A 19,658-nucleotide genomic window follows, 5' to 3' on the forward strand; every position below is an offset into this window, starting at 1 on the left:
GAAGACTCATTAACAACCTGCGATATGCAGATAACACAACCTTGCTTGCTGAAAGCGAGGATGACTTGAAGTACTTACTGACGAAGATTAAAGACTATACTCTGCAGTATGGGTTACACCTGAATATAAAGAAAATGAAAATCCTCACAACTGGACCAATAAGCAGCATCAAGATAAATGGAGAAAAGATAGAAGTTGCCAAAGATTTCATATTACTTGGTTCCATAATCAACACCAATGAAAACAGTAGTCAAGACATCAGACGGTACATTGCACTGGGCAAATCTGCTTCAAGAGACCTCTTTAAAGTGCTGAAGAGCAAAGATGTCTCTTTGAGGACTAAGGTGCACCTAACCCAAGCTGTGGTGTTTTCAATTGCCTCATATGCATGTGAAAGCTGGACAATGAATAAGGAAGACTGAAGAAGAGTTGATGCCTTTGAGTTATGGTATTAGAGAAGAATACTGAAAGTACTGTGGACTGCCAGAAGAATGAACAAATCTGTCCCATAAGAAGTGCAGCTGGAATTCTCCTTGGAAGTGAAAATGGCCAGACTTCATCTCACCTACGTTGGTCATGTTGTCAGAAGGGACCATTCTCTGGAGAAGGATATCATGCTGGGTAAAGTGGAGGATCAACAAAAAAGAGGAAGGTCCGCAATGAGATGGACTGACACAGTGGCTGCACCAATGGGCTCAAGTGCAGCAGGGACTGTGAGGCTGGCACAGGACTGGGCAGTGTTTCCTTCTGTTGTCCATGGGGTCCCTGTGAGTCACAGCTGACTCGATGGCACCTAACAACAACAACAATATATAGGCTTGGCATACCATATTTCTACATATGTATTTGTATGTGCTATAAAAATGTCGATAATATATAACGAAGCTAACAGAGGGAAAGTTATGATATATTTCTTAGCCACAGCCAAACATCTTGAGGGACTGAGTCAGGGTGGGAGACAAATGTGGAGCAAAACTCAAAATCATAAAAAGACCAGGCTGACTTGTCTGATAGAGATTGGTGAAACCTCCAAGACCCCCGTCACCCTTCAGATCTGAAACTGAACTCAGTCCCGTGGCTTAACTCTCAGCCAAACAATAGACAGGTTTATGAGCTGAACACCTACACCAGGGAGATGCACTCCTTAGAACAATCAACCATGGGAGACCAGGAGGGCAGTATTTGTGAAAGGAGAAAGCTCAGAGGGCCAGAATGCATAGGAAAGAAAGGCACAGGGAAAAGGGAATCAGTGGGAGGAAGGGAGAAGAGAGCTGTTTCATGGTGGGAGTTAAACTCACTGTCATGAAACTAAATGTGTATGAATTGTTGTATGGAAAATGAATTTGCTCTGTAAACTTTCATCCAAAACACAATAAAAAGTTAAAAAAAAAAAACAACCCACAAAAACTCCCACCAAACGTTTCACTTTCAGGTTGGTTCCGACTCTTAGTGACCCTGCAGGACGGGATAGAGTTTCCAAAGCTGTAATCTTTATGGCGGCAGACTGCCATGTCTTTCTCCTGCAGAGTGGCTTGTGGGTTCGCACCACCAATCTTTTGGTTAGCAGCTGAGTGCTTAACCACTGTGCCACCAGGGCTCCTTCTACTTCGTCACACATAGGGTCACTGTGAGTAGAAATTGACTCAAGGCATCTCACAACATCAACAGATATATATGGAGCAAAGCATTTGCCATTCAACATTCTTCACATGTACAATTTTGTGACACTAGTTACGTCCATCATGTAGGTCAACCTTCATCTTAACCGTCCCCCAATATTTCCATCATCCTTAACAGAAACTCAATATCCCCTAAGAGTTGTATCTTCTCTCCCCCGCCCTCCAATCCACCTCTCCTGTTATGTTGTGACATGCTGCCATCAAGTTGATTCCGAGTCAAAGCGACCCCCAGTGCGTCTCCGAGGAGGCAAATCTTTATGGAAGTAAAGTGCTCCGTCTTCCTTCCGTGGAGCGGCTGGTGGGTTTGAACTCTCAACCTTCTGATTAGCAGTAAATACCTTAGGCACTGCAGCACCAGAGCTCCTTGTTATTGTTATTAGGTGCTGTCAAGTCGGCTCCAACTCCTGTGACCCTGTGTACAACAAAATGCAACACTGCCCAGTCCTGTGCCAGCCTCACAACAGTTGCCCTGCCTGAGTCCGTCACTGCAGCCACTGTGCCAACCCATGTCTGGATACCGCTAATGAACTCTGTTTTCTGTCCGCTTGCCTATCCTCGACTTTCCCTATGAGTGGGCTCATGCAATATTTATCCTTCAGTGTCTCGCTTATATCACTCAGCATAATGTTTTCAAGTTCATCCACGTTGTAGCCTGCATCAGGACTTTATTTCTATTTATGACTGAATGATATTCCATTCATTGTATGGATGGCTCACGTTGTGTTTATGCAGCTTGTTGATGGACATTTAGGCTGCTTCCACCCTTTGGCTATTGCAAATAATGCTGCAATGAACATTGGGGTACAGGTCTCTGTCTGTGTTTCTGCTTTCAATTCTTTTGGCATTTTTATCCCTAGTGAAACCTCAAAGTTTGAGTGTGATTTTCTTCCTCCCGTGTATTCTTCAGCTGTGCCCGTGGGGTTGGTAAGGGCCAGTGGGTACAACAGTGAGCTCAGAGAATCCTACAGCACATTCATTGGGGTTCCTCTTGGGTCCTTCCAGACTTTGCCAATATCAGGTGAGCAGCCTGAACCCTGCTCTCTCTGCCCTCCTCCTCCCATAATCAGCCTTGTCTTCATTTTCCACTCTTTGCTAAGTCACCGCCTTATTCTATCTACCCAAGACCTCTTCCCACTGTTGTTAGTTGCTGATGAGTCAGCTCCGATTCTTGGTGACCGCACGTGTAACAGAACCAAACACTGCCCAGACCTGTGCCATTTTCACGATCATTGGTATTTTGGTCACCTAGTACTGCTCTAATAGACATACCACAAATGTAAGGCATGAACAAACAGGAGTTTATTCTCTCACAGCTTAGGAGGATAGAATTCCAAGTTCAAAGTGCCAGCTCTATGGCCCCTTGAACCTTGGGCTCTGCCTCTTGCTCCCTGTCCACTGAAGCTGCTTGTTGTTGTTAGGCACTGTTGAGTCATCTCCAACTCATAGCGACCCCATGTACAACAGAATGAAACACTGTCCGGTCCTGTGCCAGCCTCATGATCCTTGCTATACCTGCACCCATCATTGTAGCCACTGTGTCAATCCTTCTTGTTGAGGGCCTTCCTCTTTTTCATTGATCTTCCACTTTACCAAGTGTGGTGGTTAACTTTGTGTGTCAACTTGGCTGGGCCTGGTTGAGTAGCTGGGCAGCTGGATGTAGTATTCCCCATGATGAGACTGGTAATCAGCTCCATGGTGAAATCTACTGTGAGCAGGTGAGCAGCTGCCTTAGGGATGTGGTCTGCTTCTCATATGTAAGGAGAAACTTTGGGGAACAGTCTCTAGCTTATGGTACGCTTGAACCCTACATGTAGCCATGTTGTTGTTCAGAAGCCTGTCATGCTCTGCCAACCTTGGAATTGGAATGAATGGACTGCCCTGTGGTTTGGTAACACTGGGACTGTGCCTTTTTACTTGTTAACCTTGAGCTTGTCAGCCTCAGCAGCCAGCAGCTGTCTGAGTGAAGAAAAGCCTCTAGCTCCAGTGGGCTGGGAGCAGGAGGCAGAGCTAAAGCCCAAGACTGAGGGGCTTTCACCCAGTCCCTAGAGCCTGGCACTTTGAACTTGGACTTAAAGCCTCCAAGCTGTAAGAGAGTAAACTCCTGTTTGTTAAGGCCATCCCATATGTGGTATATTCTTGTCAGAGTGGCACTAGGTAACCAGAACACCAAGCATGACATCCTTCTCCAGGAAATGGTCCCTTCTGACAATATGACCAAAGTAGGTAAGACAAAGTCTGGAAATTCTCGCTTACAAGAAGCATCCTGGCTGCACTTCCTCCAAGATAGATGTGTTAGTTCTTTTAGCAATCTATGGTATTTCAGCATTCTTTGCCAACACCACAACTCAAAAGCATCAACTCTTCTTCAGCCTCCCTTGTTCATTGTCCAGCTCTCACATGCATAAGAGGAGATTGAAAATATCATGGCTTGGGTTAGGTGCACTTAGTCTTCAAGGAGACATCTTTGCTCTTCAGCACTTAAAAGAGGTCTTTTTGCAGCAGATTTGCCCAATGCAATACATCTTTTGATGTCTTGACTGCTGCTTCCATTGGTGTCGATTGTAAAACCAAGTAATACGAAATCTTTGACAACTTCAATCATATACTGCTTATTGGTCCAGTGGTGAGGATTTTTGTTTTCTTTATATTGAGGTGCAATCATCACTGCAGACTGCATTCTTCAATCTTCATCAGTAAGTGCTTCAAGTCATCCTCACTCTCAGCAAGCAAAGTTGTGTCATCTGTGTATCACAGGTTGTTAATGAGTCTTCCTGCAATCCTGATGCCACATTTTTCTTCATATAGTCCAGCTTCTCGGATTATTTGCTCAACATACAGATTGAATAAGTATGGTGAAAGGATGCAATCCTAACACACTCCCTTCTTGATTTTAAGCCATGTAGTATCCCCTTGTTTTGTTCAAATGACAGCCTCCTGGTCTATGTAAAAGTTCCTCATGAGCACAATTAAGTGTTCTGGAATCCCCATTCTTCTCAATGTTATCCATAATTTGTTAGCTCCACACAATTGAATGCTTTTGCATAGTCAATAAAACATAAGTAAACATCTTTCTAGTATTCTTTGCTTTCAGCCAAGATCCATCTGACATCAGCAATGATATCCCTTATTCCACATCCTCTTCTGAATCCTACTTGCATTTCTGGAAGTTCTCTGTTAATATACTACTGCAACCATTTTTTAATTATCTTCAGCAAGATTTTACTTGCATGTAATATTAATGATATTGTTAGATAATTGCCACATTCTGTGGGATCATCTTTCTTTGGAATGGGTACAAATAGGGATCTCTTCCAGTCAGTTGGCCAGGTAGCTGTCTTCCAAATCACCTGGTATAGCTGAGTGAGTGCCTCCAGCGCGTCATCCATTTGAAACATCTCAATGGGTAGTCCATCAATTCCTGGAGCCTTGTTCTTCACCAATTCCTTCAGTGTAGCTTTGACTTCTTCCTTCAGTACCATTGGTTCTTGAATCAATGCCGCCCCCTGAAAGGGATGAACATCAACCAATTATTTTTGGTACAGAGACTCTGTATATTTTTTTTTTTTTTTTCTTTTTTTTGATGTTTCCCACATCATTCAATATTTTGTCCATAGAATCTTTCAATATTGCAACATGAGGTTTGAATTTTTCTTCAGTTCTTTCTGCTTAAGAAATGCTGAGCCTCTTCTTCCCTTTTTGTTTTCTAACTCCAAGTCTTTGCATATTTTATTATAATAATTGGTTTTGTCTTCTTGAACTGCTCTTTGAAATCTTTTGCTCAGTTCTTTTATCTTGTCATTTCTTCCATTTGTTTTAGCTACTTTTTAACGACTTCTTGCTTTCTTCATGGATGATGTTCTTGATGTCATCCCACAATTCCTCTGGTTTTCAGTCACTGGTGTTCAGTGCATTAAATCTATTCTTTAGATAGTCTCTAAATTCAGGAGGGATATATTCAAGGTCATATTTTGGCTCTTGTAGGCTTGTTTTAATTGTCTTCAACTTCAACTTGAACTTGCATATGAGCAGTTGATGGTCTGTTCCACACTCAGCTCCTGGCCTTATTTTCTCTGAAGATATTGAGCTTTTCCATCACCTCTTGCCACAGATGTAGTCAATCTTATTCTGTGTACTCCATCTGGTGAAGTCCACATGTATAGCCACCATTTGTGTTGTTGAAAAAAGATATTTGCAATGAATAAGTTGTTGGTCTTGCAAAATTCTATCATGCAGTCTCCAGTCTTATTTCTATCCCCAAAGCCATATTTTCCAACTACTGATTATTCTTTTTTGTTTCCAACTTTTGAATTGAAATCACCAGTGGAAGGTTTCTCTTAATTTAGACAGCTGCTGCCTGCTGAGGCTGACAAACCCAAGGTCAGTGAGTAAAATGGCACAGCCCCAAAATTATTGAGCAATAAAAAGAAACAAAGAAAACCAGCCCACTGCTGTTGAGTTGGATCCAACTCATAGTGACCCCTCCTTGGGTTTTCAAGGCAGTAAAACTATGGAAGTAGATTGCCCAACCTTCCCTCTGAGGAGTGGCTTGTGGGTTTGAACCACCAGCCTTCTGGTTAGCAGTCAAATGTTTAGGCACTACGTCACCAGAGGCAGGCCAGTAATTTAAGTCCATTAATAGTCCCAAGATCAGCAGACAACATAGCAGGCCACTGAGATGAAGACTCGGCCAAATGCAGGATCCAATGTGCCAAATAGCTCAAGACCTTTCTCAAAACTTCCCCTTATATACAGGAAGCAGACCACATCCCTAAGGCAGCCACTCAGTTGCTCCAGTAGATTCCACCATGGAGTTGAATGCCAGTCTCCTCATGGGGAATAACTACATTCAGCTGCCCAGCCACTCAAACAGGCTCAGCCAAGTTGACACACAACTTAACTACCACAGCTGGTATATTTCAATCTATTGGGTGGCTATTGTGTGAGTCCATCTCATGAAGGGTTCCCCATTTTCACTGACTGTCTACTTGATCAATCATAATGTCCTTTTCTAACTATTGACCTTTCCTGATGATGTGTCCAAGGTAAGCAAGACCAAGTCTCACCATCCTTGCTTCTAAGGAGCATTCTGGTTGTATTTTTTTTAAGACTGATTTGTTCATTCTTCTGAGAGTCCACAGTGTAGTCGATATTCTTTGCCAGCACCACAATTCAAATGCTTCTTTGGTCTTCTCCTCTTCCCAGTAAAGGAGGAAAGAAAGAAGTGGTCAGAAAATTTCTACCCACTAAGGATATGAGAAGGAGCTCTGGTGGCATAGTGTCTAAGGCATTTGACTGCTAACCAGAAGGTTTTCAGTTCAAACCCACCAGCCACTCCACGGAAGGAAGACTGCACAATTTACTTCTGTAAAGACTGACTGCCTCAGAAACCCAAAGGGGGTCTCTATGAGTCAGAATTGACTCGATGGCAGTGAGTTTGGTTTTTGGTTTGAAGGACATGAGAATGACAACAGAGGGTATGCTTGAGATAATCCCTCTCCCTTAACTACCATCATGGAGCTCTGGTAGCACAGTGTGTAAGGCATCTGACTGCAAACCAGAAGGCTGGTGGTTTAAACCCACCATCCACTCTGTGGAAGGAAGACTGGACTATCTACTTCCATAAAGATTTACCACCTTGGAAATCCAGCCTGACTCACTGTGAGTCAGAATTGACTAGATATGGGAGTGTTTTTTTTTTTTGTTTTGTTTTGTGACTACCATCAGTGTAGGAGCTCTGGTAGCATAGTGCCTAAGGCACTTGACTGCTAACCAGAAGGCTGGTGGTTCAAACCCACCAGCCACTCCTCGGAAGGAAGGTTGGACAATCTACTTCCATAGTAATACTGCCTCAGAAACCCAAGGAGGGGTCGCTATGAGTTGAGTTCGACTCAATGGCACATAACAACAACAGCAACCATCAGTGTGGAGAATTTTCATGAATTTATTTGTAAGTGTGAGTGTGCCTCGGTTTCATAGTGCTTCTGTAACATAAATACCACGTTATTTCACAGTTATGGAGGCCAGAAGTCCAAATCAGGGTCATGACCATGTCGATGCCTTCCTTGTAGGTAATCCTGGGCATTCCTGGGTTCCTTGGCTTGTAGATGATGCTCAGATGGTGTCTGTCTTCCCCTGTGTGTCTCTGTGTGTCTATTTGTTTGATCTGCTCTTTTTTATGGCTAGATTTAGAATAGATTAGATTTAGAATCAACCCTGCCCAAGTGTGACCTCATTAACATAACAAAGAAAATCCTGTTTCCAAATAGGACCCCACCCACAGGTGTGGGAGTTAGGATTACAAAGCATATTTTGGGGGGGCAGGAGCACATATTGATCCCAGCAGTGTTCATGAGTGCAACTGTGTAGGTATGGTCTGGTATCTGTAAATGTCCCAAGCTTAGACTTGTGGATATTTATTTAGTATTGGTTGTGTATCTCATTGTGTTTTTGTGTGAGAGGAGAAAAGGGCCAAGCTGCCCCTTTAGGGATCCCCTTTGGAGATAGTAGGGGCACAAGGTATATTACTTATCATGACAGGTAATGAACTTCCAAAAGAAGTGAAGGTGGGAACGTGAACAGAAACGTATACACCAGTGTGCATGGCAGCACTGTTCACAATAGACAAAAGGTGGACACATCCCAGAAGCCCATCAACAGATGAATGGGAACACACAGTGTGGTCCATCCACTCCATGGAACAGCACTCAGCTGTAAAGAGAAGTGAAGTGTCGATGCATGCCACCCCATGGAGGAACCTCAAAAACATCATGCTGAGCAAAAAAAGTCAGATGCAAAGGATGAATACTGTATGATCTCACTTATATGAAATAGTCAACTAAATAGAAACCAAAGATTATTAGTGGTTACCAGGAATGGGAGGGAGAGAGGGAGTTTTTGCTTAGGGCGCACTGAGTTTATGTTAATGGTGGTAGAATGATTTGGAAGAAAGTAGAAAGAATGTTTGCACAACCTGAAGAATATAACCAATCTCACTGAACTGTGCAAGTCAAAATCATCGAGTTGGTGTACGTTTCGTTAGGTATATGTTCACCACAAGTATCCTTGAAGAGCCCCGATGATGCAGTAAAGTGTGTGACTGCTAACCCAAAGATTGGTGGTTCAAACCCACCAGTGACCCCAAGAAGAAAAGCTCTGGTGATCTGTATCTATAAATGTTGTTGTTAGGTGTCATTGAGTGGGCTCTGACTCATAGTGACTCCGTGTGCAGCAGAACACAACACGGCCCGGTCCTGCCCCAGCCTCACAATCCTTGCTTGTGCTTGAGCCCCTTGTTGCAGCCACTGTGTCAGTCCACCTCATCGAAGGGCTTTCCTTCCTTCACGGACCCTCTAATTTACCAAGCATGATGTCCTTCTACAGACACTGGTCCCTTCTGACAACATGACCAAAGTACAGTAGACGAAGTCTGGCCATACTTGCTTCTAAGGAGCATTCTGGCTGCACTTCTTCCAGAACAGATTTTTTTTTTTCCGGCAGTCCATGGCATTTTCAGTATTCTTCACCAACACCACAACTCAAAGGCATCAACTCTTCAGTCTTCCTTATTCATTGTCCAGCTTTCACATGCATATGAGGTGATTGAAAATACCATGGCTTTGGTTAGGCACATCTTAGTCTTCAAAGTGACATCTTTGCTTCTTAACACTGTAAGGAGGTCTCTTGCAGAAGATTTGCCTAGAGGAATACGATGTATGATTTCTTGACTGGTGCTTTCATGGGTGTTGATAGATCCAAGTAAAATGAAATCCTTGACAACTTAGTTGCTAATTGGTCCAGTCGTGAGGACTTTTGTTCTCTTTATGTTGAAGTGTAATCCATGCTGAAAGCTATAGTCTACCATCTTTATTAATAAGTGCTTCAAGCCCTCTTCACTGTCAGCAAGCAAGGTTGTGTTTTCTGCATGTTGCAGGTTGTTAATGAGTCTTCCTCCAATCCTGATGCCACATTCCTCTTCATATAGTCTGGATTCTTGATTATTTGCTTAGCATACATATTGAATAAATATGGTGAAAGGATACAACCCTGACACACACCCTTCTTGATTTTAAACCATGCAGCATCCCCTTGTTCTTTTAAATGACAGCCTCTTGCTCTTTGTACAGGTTCCTCATGAACACAATGAAGTGTTCTGGAATTCCCATCCTTCACAATGCTATCTGTAATTTGTCATGATCCACGCAGTCAAATGCCTTTGCATAGTCAATAAAACACAGGTAAACATCTTTCTGGTATTCTTTACTTTCAACCAAGATCCATTTAACATCAGCAATCATAGCCCTTATTTCCTGTCCTCTTCTGAATTCAGCATAAATATCTGGAAGTTCTGTGTCAATATACTGCTGCAATCATTTTTGAATGATCTTCAGCAAAAGTTTACTTGCATGTGATATTAATGGTATGCTTTGATAATTTCTGAATTCTGTTGGATTACCTTTCTTTGGAATGAGTACAAATATTGATCTCTTCCAGTCAGTTGGCCAGGTAGCTGTCGTCCAAATTTCTTGGCATAAACAAGTAAATGCCTTCAGTGCTGCATCAGTTTGTTGAAACATCTTCATGGGTGTTCCCTCAATTCCTGGAGTCTTGTTTTTCACCAATTCCTTCAGTGCAGCTTGGACTTCTTCCTTTAACACAATATAAATATTAGAGGCTAGGAAACCATAAATGAGCTCTGGTGGCACTGTGGCTAAAAGCATTATTGGGCTGCTAACCAAAAGGTTGGCAGTTCAAACCCACTAGCCACTCCATGGGAGAAGGATGAGGTGGTCTGCTTCCATAAAGATTTACAGCCGTGGAAACCATATGCAGCAGTTCAGCTGCATCATATACAGTTGCTATGAGTTGGAATTGACTGGACAGCAATGGGTTAAGTCTTCTTGATGTCACCCGAGGACCTGAAACCCAACCTGTCCACAACGAAACTCATCAGCTTCCCCTCCCTCACCCAACCCAGCCCCTCATCTTGTGTCCCCATCTCTGCAAACAGCACTACCATCTGCTTATTGCGAAAGGCAGAGATCTGGGCAGCTTTCAAAACCCCTCCCTTCCTTTCTTGCCTCCCATCCCCAGTCAATCAGCAAGTCCTGTTAGTTGTACCTTCCTCTCTGCTCTAGTCCTCAAAATCACCACCCCAGGATGGGTCTCAAGCTTTGCTGTTCACAGGCATCCCTCTAGGTAGCCCAGAAGTCCACAGACACACATGGGTCTTTCTGGACCAGGTTTCCTGGCCTGGCTTCATGATTCAACTAGAATACAATTCTGGAGGCTAAAAGTCCAAATCAGGGGCTTGACTGTGTTGATTCTTTCCTTTTGCAGGTAGTCCTGGAAGTTCCTTGCTTCCTTGGCTTGTAGAAGATCCTCATATGGTGTCTGTTGTTCCCTGTGTGTGCCTGTCTCTGTATCTAGTCTGCTCCTTTTATAACTCAGTGGTGATTACACTTAGACTCCATCCTACCAGGGTGGGAGGTGGGGACAGTTCTAATGAACAAAACTGTATTATCTGGCAATGCCTGGAGAGGTATTTGGTGGTCACACCTGGTGTGGGGAGGTGCTACTGGCATCTAGTGGGTAGAAGTCAGCCATGCTGCTTAACATCCTAGAAGTGATAGGACAGCCCCCCACCACAAAGAATGATCTGGCCCAAAATGTCAGCAGTGCACAGGTTAAGAAGCCTTACACCAATACTATTCAAAGTGTGGTCCATAGATTCAATCCACTGGTTACTGTCTAGATGAGAGATACAGATAATAATAAACATTTGAAAACTCTGTAATTATTTGACAGAGTATTTTTATCATAGGGCAATGGTAATTCAGTGGTGAATTCTCACCTTCCATAAGAGACACGTATGATTCCCGGCTAGTGCACCCCATATGCAGCCACCACCCCCATCTGACAGTGGAGGCTTGTGTGTTCCTATGATGCTCAACAGTTTCAGCAGAACTTCCAGACTAAGACAGATTAGGCAGAAAGGGCTGATGATCTACTTCTGAAAATCAGCCAAGGAAAACCCTATGGATCACTACAGTCTGATCCACAACTGATCGTGGGGATGGCGCAGGACTGGGCAGTGTTTTGTTCTGTTGTGCATGGAGTTCCCATGAGTCAGAGGGCAACTCTATGCAGCTGACAAGTTTTATCTTATTTAGCTTTTATTTTGTGTGTCCTTTTAAAATTTTATCTTTCCAGAAATGAATTTTTATTGCATTTTATGGGTTGGTGGGGGGGGAAGTGGTCCTCACTGGAGAGTTTGAGAAGCATTGAAATAAAGACCCTCCACTACCTTCTACCATGTTCCTCATTATGCTTCAACTCCAGGAATTTTTCATGAAGAGATCCAGCTTTTTCCCACCATTGTGCCTTTGTCCTTAAGTTTCCCTCTGCCTGCTCCTCCCCAATGTCTCCTTTTCATCCTTGAGTCTCTGGTCCACCAACCCTCACTGGCCCAGCTCAAGCAGCCTTCTCTTCGACTCCCTCTAGCACCTCATATTGTTTTAGCTGGTGTTTAGAATTTTATACCTAGCTAAAGTGACCTCGTTCACATAATTGTTCACTCTCAATGCCAATGTTGTGAGGATAGGGACAGTACTTGGTGTGTACAATATTTTTCTTGAAAATTATTTTGAAATGTTTCAGACATGTCCATCCCGAGGTCCCTTGAGGCCCTGATAATAAACTTCAGAGGTGCTGTGGTAGGGGGAACACTGTGGGAAAAGGGAGGCCAAAGCAGTGGCCCTGCCCAAATTCCACAAGTAGAGCATGCAATTGCTGGATGCATGAAGAAGGGACCCAACTTTCCTTTGCTCTGACATGCCACAACCCATAGTCTTCACCCAATTCCATTTGTGGGTCATAGATTTTGAGAGAAGGTAGGGCTAGCCCCAGAGTGGTGGGGCTGTGTAGTAATTAAGTCCATGAACCCTGGATTCAGGCAGCCTCACAGCATCCTTCTGCTCTCCTTGTTCTGTGACTCTGGGGCTCTCAGCCTCAGGTTTTCTATCAGTAAAAATGAGGATGATACTCTTTAGTCTAGGTTTGTTGGAAAGATTCAATGAGACTGTGCACATGATAGACTCAAAAATTACCTATTACTCCGATCCCAGGTGCAAACAGCCAATGCCCTTGGCTGCTAACTGAAAGGTGGAAGTGCAAGTCTTTCCAGAGGTGCCTTGAAAGAAAGGCCTGGAAATGTTTTTTTGTTGTTGTTGTATGCTGTCAAGTCAGACCTGACTCATAATGTGCTTTAGAAAAATCAGCCATGGAAACCTCTATGGAGCACAGACCAACTCTGATACACATGGCGTAGCCATGAGTTGGAGTTGACTCAACAACTACTCCTGGTATGATTTCTGAAGTGCACACACAGAAAAATTTATGTGATTTCTGGGGGTTCATTAAAAAAAAAAAAAAAAAGTGTTGCTGTCAAATCAACTCCAGTTCAACAAAATTCAAAAACACAAAAATGACCAGAATTACTGATTGAATAGAGACTGGTGGAACCCCTGAGACTATGGCCCCAGGTTACCCTTAGTAGGGCCTAGAAATGGATTTACTTCCAAAGATTGGCTCTCAGCCCAACAGTAGAAAGACCTACATGCAGAACACCTACCCCAGGGTGATGCACTCACCTACCCTAGGGAGATGCACCCCTTGGATCAATCAGCCATAAGACACCAGAGAGGCAGCATTCACATAGAGGGAAAGCTGGACAGACAGGCATACATAGATAAGACGGGCACAAGGAGGGGTGGTCACAGTGACAAGAGGGGAGGAGAGTTTTTTATGGTTGCAGAGGGTAGCCATGAAATCAAATGCACATGAACTGTTGAATGTAAAATTCAGCTTTGTAAATTTGTACCCCAAGCACAATTAGGGGAAAAAAAAAAAATCAACTCCAATTCATGGTGACCCCATGTGCTCCGTGTGGGGAACTGGGCCCCATAGTGGTTTTCATGGCCGAGTTTCAGAAACAGATCACCAGACCTTTCTTCAGAGGAGTCTCTGGGCAGACCTGAACCAGCTATGTTTTGATTCCATGCCCCCAAACCTATCCCTGAACCCATGACCTACAAATCCTGTGTATCATCCCACCCTCAGCTTCATAACCAGGGTCTGGCTGATGAGTTAGGAGGCCCCAGGTGAAGGGGGAGGAGGAGGCAGGGATCTGGGGAGTATAAGAGGGGACTGCCAGCAGGCGGGGAGGCGGCTGCCCCTACACACAGGGAGCCAGTGTGTCTGGAGTGGCCTGGGCCCCGCAACAGGCCCCGGGGACAGGTGGAACCTCGATTCCAGCAGCCGTGGGTGGGTGGGGCGGTCTCGCCCAGCCAGGTGTTCCAGTTGGCCCGGTGTGGGGGCAGGGCCCAAGGAGGCCCCTGGCACCTGGGGCAGGGGCATAGCACCCAAGTCCTGTCCTGACACCTTGACACCTCTGGACATCCCCCACCACTCCCAGCTGGGACAAGTGAGCCCGTGGGCCCCCTCCCTGGGCAAGGAAGCATGTGCCTGCATGTCCACCACCCATCCAGGGAGTATTGGCCAGTGGTAGACGTGTCTTCCTTAGTATCTGCCTTTGAGGTCCAAAAGGTCAAGGGAACTCTCCCAGGAAGAACAAACACGCATGTGAGAAGCAGGACATGCCACGCTCACAGGAGGGGCGGGGCACAGAGGGCACTCCCTTCCCTGCGAGGAACACCTCTGGAGTCAGCAGCCCCAGATCCCCTGCCAGGCACAGATGGGGAAACCAAGGCCCAGTGGTGGAAGAATCTCGTCCAGGTCTCTGGAGGGGGCTGGGTTGCAGCTGCAGTGCGCATGTCACTCACATGCACACGTGCGCTCGAAAGCAGACACACTGGCCCCTTTGTGCGCCACACCCACTCCTGCATGGGCGCATCCAGGCAAGAGGGCCGACGCCCAGCTCCCCTTCTCCAGGGCACCCACCCCTGTTGGTCACACACTCAGGACCATGAGATCCACGCCCAAACATACACATGCAATGTGTGCTTAAGGGGGGGCTGGAATTCCTACAAAGGCATGCCCAGGGTCTTTACATACATCAAGCACACACTGTCGGCAGTATGTGTGTGTGTGTGTGTGGATTGAAGCTCCCATGTCCTGAATGCACAAATTCATACCCCCAGCCCCTTCCACATTCACCCACCCAGCCTCACTCATATATGAAGCATTATCTAGATGCACACCCCCCACTTACACATTCACAAAGCCATTCAAAACATACATGCCGACACTTGCAGGCCTATGCACACAGCCGCAGTCATACTGACACCCAACATTCCTAAGTACGCTCATGTATAGAGATACATTCAGACTCTCAATTTACACTCAGAAAACAAACACACGAGCACACACACGAGCACATCTACACCTCGTCACACTTGTCACACTTGTGCTCACGCACAGGTATGTGCTGTGGTCCCTCATTGCCCTGAGCTGGCTGTGACTCACAGTGACCTTACATGCAACAGAAGGAAATGCTGCCCAGTCGTGCATCATCTTCATGATCACTGGGGTGTTTGAGCCCCTTGTTGGTGCTCCATCTCCTGGAGGGTTCCCCTCGTTTTCATTGACCCTTCACTCTACCAACCATGATGTCTGTTCTGGTTACCTCTAAAAACCAAACTCACTGCCGTCAAGTTGGTTCTGACTCATAGAGACCTCTCCTTGGTTACCTCTGTTGTTGTTGTTGTTATGTGCCATTGAGTCAGACCCAACTCATAGCGCCCCCTCCTTGGGTTTCTGAGGTGGTATCACTACGGAAATAGATTATCCCATCTTCTTTCCGAGGAGTGGCTGGTGGGTTTGACCTGCCAGCCTTCTGGTTAGCGGTCAAGTGCCTTAGCCACTATGCTACCAGAGTTCCCTGGTTACTTCTAGTGCTACTGAATATATCACAATACGGTCCCGAATATGCCACAAATGGGTGGTCTTAAAAAATAGGAGTTTATTCTCTTACAGTTTAGGAGGCCAGAAGTCTGAGTTCAAACTGCTGGGCTCTAGGGGCGGGGTGAAAGCCTCTCGACCTTGGGCTGCAGCTTTGCCTCTTGCTCCAGGCCCACTGGAGCCAGAGGTGTTTCTTCACTCAGGCAGCTGCTGGCTGAGTGACAAGGCCAAGGTTGACAAATAAAATGACACAGTCCCAATACTGCCAAACAATACGGCAGGCCACTAATTCAAGTCCAGAGAAAGTCCCAAGATCGGCAGGAAACACGGCAGGCTGCTAAATGAAGACTCGGCTATGTGCAGGGTCCAAGCATTCCCCAAACCTCAGAGACCATTCCCAAAGCTTCTCCTTGTATACCGGAAGCGGACCACATCCCTAAAGCATCTACTCAGTTGCTCATGGCAGATTCCACCATGGAGATGATTGCCAGTCTCATCATGGGGAATAACTACATCTAGCTGCCCTGCCACTCAAAACCAGGCCCAGCCAAGCTGACACATAACCTTAACTACCACAATATCCTTCTATAGTGATTGGTCTTTCCTGCTGACCTATCCAAAGTAAGTGAGTCATAATCTCACCATCCTCAATTCTGAGAAGTAGTCTGTTTTTTTTTTAAGACTGATAACCACAAATACACAGAGATGTAAACACCAGTGTCACCCATACAAACACACTCAGAACTTGATACATGTCAGCACTCACATAAGCAGATAACACACAAACCCACACACTTATTATACACACACAATGACACCTAGATATACACATCCAGACATACAGACCCACAAACACTCACAGACACACAAACACTTGTACATTCACAATGACACATAGCCGAGAGGCACACCACAGATGCTTTGGCACAAAAATGCAATGGGGTGCACAAATACTAAACAGATATCTAAAATGAGGGGTTCATATATTTACAAATATGCCTCATAACACCTGGACAACTGCACTCATGTACAGAAACATCTGCACTCGGACACAGATCCACTCACACACATCTTGTTAGTGAATTGTGTGTCCTCCCCAAAAATATGTATGGAAGTCCTAACCCCTGTACCTATAAATGTGACTCTATTTGGAAACAGGGGTTTTCTTTTGCTACATTAATGAGGCCTTACCAGAGTAAGGTGGGTCCCAGACCTTATCATCGCTGAGTGGTGACTTATGAGAAGAGCAGAAGAGATCTAGAGACATGTACAAGAGGGGAGACAGAAGCCTCATGAGGACCTGTCTTGAGGACCTGTCTGCAAGCAAAGGAGCAGCAGGGATTGCCAGAAGACGCCAGAAGCTAGGAGAGAGGCTCCCGGAAGTTTGGACTTCTAACCTCGAGAACGGTGAGATGATCAATTTCTGTTCTTCAACATCACAGGCTTGTGGTATTTCACTGCAGCAGCCCTAGAAAACCAAGACATACCCCCATCGTGACATACGTGATCAGATCCATATACCAGCCACAAATACATTTGTTGTTGTTGTCTGCCGTCCAGTTGGACCCGACTCATAGCGACCCCTCCTTGGGTTTCCAAGGCAATATCACTACGGAAGTAGATTGCCCAACCTTCCTTCCGAGGAGTGGCTGGTGGGTTTGAACCACCAGCCCTCTGGTTAGCAGTCAAATGCCTTGGGCACTATGCTACCAGAGCGCCTGAGCTCCCATTTAGTCACATGCATATGCAATTCTTAGAATGACTATGCACACTCACACTCTCACAAATGCACTTAGAAATAAATATCCTTACACCTATATATCCATTCCTATGGTTGAATCGCCCTCACACTCAGGCTCATACTGTATGCTCAAATGCAACATCCACAAATACACTCATATGTTCTTGTTAGGTGCCACTGAGCCAGTTCCAACTTATAGCAACCCTACGTATGACAGAATAAAAACACTGCCCGGTTCTGCACCATCCTCATAATCCTTGCTATGCCTGACACCACTGTTTCAGCCGCCGTGTCTGTCCATCTCGTTGAAGGTCTTCCTCTTTTTCTTTGACCCTCCACTTTACCAAGCATGATGTCCCTCTCCAGGGACTGGTCTCTTCTAACAACATGTCTACAGCTACGTGAGACAAAGTCTCACCATTCTCTCTTCTAAGGAGCATTCTGGCTGTACTTCTTTCAAGACAGCTTTGTTCATTCTTCTGGCAGTCCATGGTATGTTTAATATTCTTCACCAATACCACGATTCAAATGCATCAGTTCTTCGTCTTTCTTCTTCATTCTTCAGCTTTCACATGCATATAAGGTGATTGAAAATACCATGGCTTAGGTCAGGTGCACCTTACTCTTCAATGTGCCATCTGCTTTTTAACACTTTATAGAGGACTTTTGCAGCAGATTTGCCCAAATACTCATACATAAATACCTATTTATGCACATTACATTCAGAAACTGTTACCCCCAACACACAACCACAGTCACACTGCCACACTCATAAACTCCTATACAAATGCATTTAGACACAGGCATTCCCACCCATACACACAGATACTCACAGGTACAGAGCTCCACACACAAATACTGCAGACACCACATATGCACACACAGACATTTATAAATTTACCCAGTGACAGCACATTCATAGGCATAAATAGTCTCAAAAAAAAAAAAAAAAAGAAAGAAAGAAAAAGAAACAAAACAAATTCACTGCCATCCAGTCGAATCTGACTCATAGCGACCCCTCCTTGGGTTTCCAAGGTGGTATCTCTATGAAAGTAGATTGCCCAGTCTTCCTTCCAAGGAGTGGCTGGTGGTTAGCAGTCAAATGCTTTAGGCACTATGCCACCAGAGCTCCCAAAACTGTCACTGAGTTGATTCCAACTAATAGTGAGTTCTGTTGAGTTTCTAAGGTTGTTAATCTTTATGGAAGTAGATTGCCTCATCTTTCTCCTGCAGAGCAGCTGTTGAGTTTGAACCACTGACGTCAGCTTCTAGTCAGCAGCCAAATGTCTTACCCACTAGGCCACTAGCTCCTTAAGTAGTCTCACGCTTGCATAAATACACACACTTTCAGTGTGTGTTCGCCTTCACTGACATGTAAATTAATCACGCTTGTATAAAACAAACAACTACAATGAAAAACCAAACCAAACTCAATGCCATTGAGTCGATTTTGACTCATAGTGATCCCCTTTGGGTTTCCGAGGCAGTAAATCTTTACGGAAGTAGATTACCCAGTCTTCCTTCCGCAGAGTGGCTGCTGGGTTTGAACTGCCAACCTTCTGGTTAGCAGTCAAATGCCTTAGGTACTGTGCCACTAGAGCTCAATGAGATGCACACAATATGCACATCCACATATCCACAGATAAAACACAGCTAGTTGCACGTGAATATTTACTTACACACACAATTACACCTATACAATTTTACCCATATACACAAACATCCACATTCACATACACCCAGTTATGAAATATGTTTCCCCAAAATGGATTGAAGTCCAAACCCCTGTTCCTGTAAATGTGACTGCGTTTGGAAATAGGGCTTTTTGTTATGTGAAGCCATACCAGGTAGGCTGGGCCCTAAACCTAATCCCTTTTCTGTCCCATCCTCAGGACAGAGACACCTACATAATTCAGATCCTTGTACATTCGATACAATTAAAAATACAGACTTACACACACACCGTGTTACACTCATACCCAGATATGCACCCACTCATTACCCAAGTCCATTCAGAGACATTCACACAGATGAGAACAGAGACACACATACTTGCACCCTCACAAACACCACCAGAAACAGGTGCACTGACTGATGGCCGGAAATTGCAATCCCGCGCGTTTACAGAAGGACACACTTGGGCGCACACACACGTCCACAAGCGCTCATCTTCTCCGGTGCCAAGCGCACACACGCGCACGCACACACACGCGCGCACATTCACTCCCCGGCAATCTCCGCAGTGCGGGCCCCGCCCCGCCGGGACCCGCGAGGGGCGCGGGCGGCAGGGAGGGAAGGAGGGACTGGGCGACCCAGGCGGC

The sequence above is a fragment of the Orycteropus afer genome, unplaced genomic scaffold (genome assembly GCF_000298275.1).
Source record: "Orycteropus afer afer isolate SDZICR_OR568_19922 unplaced genomic scaffold, OryAfe1.0 scaffold00405, whole genome shotgun sequence".
NCBI classification, from domain to species: domain Eukaryota; kingdom Metazoa; phylum Chordata; class Mammalia; order Tubulidentata; family Orycteropodidae; genus Orycteropus; species Orycteropus afer.